This window comes from Vespula pensylvanica, chromosome 12, assembly GCF_014466175.1.
Source record: "Vespula pensylvanica isolate Volc-1 chromosome 12, ASM1446617v1, whole genome shotgun sequence".
Classification (NCBI taxonomy): Eukaryota; Metazoa; Arthropoda; class Insecta; order Hymenoptera; family Vespidae; genus Vespula; species Vespula pensylvanica.
In genome coordinates, this window is record NC_057696.1 from 289,962 (window position 1) to 293,308 (window position 3,347).

A 3,347-nucleotide genomic window follows, 5' to 3' on the forward strand; every position below is an offset into this window, starting at 1 on the left:
GTAATTAACGATTTTCTCAATCTTAATTATCGAATGTATTTTTTTCTTTTTCTATTATTAAGACCATGAAAATAAATTTTGAATTCTATTAATTTATATCAATTGTTTCGTTGAATTTCTTTTTTTTTTCGTTTCAATCGCATTGATTTTTAAGACACTTAATTAAAACAAAAAAAATTGAGCGTAACGTGAAATAAATGAAATAATTCAAATATTCATCCGGTTAAATCGTCGCATGGCAATCGCGAAGTCATTTAAAGAATCCTGGCGAAACGTTTTATTTTTATCACTCGATGCGGTCCATTCGGACGGTTGCCGATAAAGAATATGAAGTCGATAAATTTCGAGTAATTCCCCGGGGGATTGTCAAGTGAAATTAAAGTTCGAAGAAAAGATGGCGCCGGCATGCTGTCGCTATTACTACTGGATACTGCACCTACTCCTCTTTATCCTCCTCTTCGTCCTACTGCTACTACTACTACTACTGTTATTGCCACAGGTGTTCCTTGTCTTGCACATTGCCATTGCACTGTTCAACGCAGATACGCGAAAATGCGCACGGCTGTACCGAAACCGAAACGTAATTTATGACTTACGTTGGTTGTTCGGTATCGCTCGAGCCAATATTAGAAATATAAAAGGAAAAAGGAACCGAGTGGAAGAAGATGGAACAGAACAGAAAGTGAGATAAAAGATAAGAAGAAAAAGATAACGAAGGAAAAGAAGAAGAAAGAAGGGAATGTGAGAAAAAGTGAGATAAAAGAGGTTAGGAAACAGAGAGGAAAAGAGAGAGAGAGAGAGAGAGAGAGAGAGAGAGAGAGAGAGGAGAGAGAGATGAAAGGTGGTAAAAGAAGTGCCCGAGGAAAAAGGGAAGGAAGGTTATAACGGGCGCTCGCAACAGAACGTGACGCAGTTATCGGACGTTATTGGCAGTTCTTTCTTTCGATAACAGGTGCGCGTAAAGAGAAAATACTTCTGGTTGAAATGAATAGGGGAGTAGAGCGAAAGCGAGAGCGAGAGCGAACGAGAGGGAGAGAGAGAGAGAGAGAGAGAGAGAGAGAGAGAGAGACAAGAGAAGATAAAGCCGGTTAAAGGGTAAGTAGGAGGGGTTACGAGGGTGACCGAGGACCAGTTTCTAGGACAAACCCATTCGCGGTAATTAACAACGGACGACAATATACGATTTTACTTCCGCTTCGTTACATCGCTGTCGATGTAGAAACCTTTGAACTTTGCGAACATATTTTCTATCTCTTTCTATCTCTGATACTATATAGAACATATATACGTGATTGTCTATATATATATATATATATATATATATATATATATATATATATAGGTGTATATATATACACACACACGTATATATGTAGGTATATCTTTTTCTCTCTCCCTCTAAATTCGAGTCGAAAGTCGGCACGATTTGTGGCTCGTCGAGTCGACGTCACTTATTTTGGACTGACGAATGAAAAGAGGCCGCGACGGTGGTTTGTATCCACGATGCCTAATGGTTTTTCGTTACGTTTTCGACGTGCAATCGATCGTTACTCGACGTCCGTCGATTCTCCTCGTCGACGTTCGACAACCTCAATCATGACGGCAATCACTTCGCGACAATCGAAAACTTCGCGTTTGCGTCGATCGTATTTCGAAATGGCGAAAACTCGAGGAAAATCAAGTTACTTGATTTTTTTTTCCTCTTTCACCCTATTGCGATACACTGTACACATCCTTTTCTCTTACCCCTTTTTCTCTTTCTTCTAGCGAAGTAAATTCTATCGTATTCTTGTAGTTTTTACGAAGGCGCTTTCATTTATCGTCGTCGGGTGTCGTAAAAATGTAAAGAAAAAGACGAGCGAATCCCGCAAATGCCATGGTACAAGGGTTGTTGTACTTTGAGTAAGTGTGTGTCAGAGAAAGAGAGAGAGGACTATTCCAAGGGGTTGAATTTTATTGGGTCGTTCGAAGGTTGTAATTCAATTCCATGGTGAAATCACATTCCACGCATCAGGATATACACGTGAATCGAGTGAACGGTCTTCGATGTCCATCCAGCCCATACCTCTTACTACTACACTCTCTGTTAGTCCTCGTATCCTTAAGTCCTTGAGACCTTGGACTACGAGATGTTGTCTCTCTTCGCTGGATCTTTGCGGTCACCCTAACTTTCGTTTTTACGACTCTCTGCTCTACCATCCATCGAGATTCTACGATTAGCGTGGATTCAACTTTCTTACGAAGGTTATCGTCCCTGTAAAAAGATTTATTTGAGTTAGATAGATAGTAAAATCTCTTCGTTAAGGTAAAGGACATAAGGTCGATATATTAAACGCGTAAAAGTCAATAATGGCGATGGTGAATGATAATAAACCAATGTTAGATATATGCTCGTTAAAAGCGTTGTAAGAAAGATTAGAACTCAAGAGAATAATGTTCTTAATTATTGACAGGAAATCCAGTTTACGTGCCTCGAAAGATAGAATCATCTTGGAGAATTCACAGGCTAATGCTTTGGGCTGTTCTTACTGTTTAGCGTCGTCAGAAACAAGTGGAGTTTGAGAAAGAGAGAGATTTCAAACTTCATATTGTAGGAATACACTTTTCGGTTTGTTCAAACTAGAACGTGTTAACCTGCCTCATGGAGGAGGAAGCTTGCCGAAGGGCTGTCGAGTTTTCTCAAGACTCGTTGTAAAAATGGTCCAGTTTCTATATTTATCTCGTACGAACCTTATGTCCGAGTTCCATTTATAATCTTAAATAGTTGAGAGAAATACGAAAATGAGAATGCCCGATTTAATTGATCAAAAATTGTTGGTGCTTTAGCTCCTCAAGAAACATATTCGATTGAAGATCAAGTATACTTTGGTATCCACTCGAAAATTATTCGCTTTCCGCGTCGAATTATGACGGTTAACCGCTCCTTCGAGGAATGACTTTGCTCTAAATGCAAATTTAGGGAATTTCTAAGTAGCAAAGATCTGCTACACGAAGATCTGTTGTTCGTTATAGTTCGAGCGGATTCTTAACGTTTCAAAATAGATAATTTATAATATGTATATGACATCGATTATTATATCTAAATAGGTATATTCCTATTTCTGTTTCCTTAATACTCTAATACCATAATACTATAATCTCTCTTGACTACTTCTGAAAATCCGATAACAGATAATTCCTCGTATTATCGTCAATCTCTTCGTAATAATAATAAGGAGTTATGATTTAAATCGTTGCCAACAAGTGAAAAGAGTTAGAAACTATTTAATGTTGGACAATTCGCTGGGATAACGATAGAAATTTGCTTTTTTTTTTCTTTTCTTTGAAGTATCGCCGACTCTTGTTAA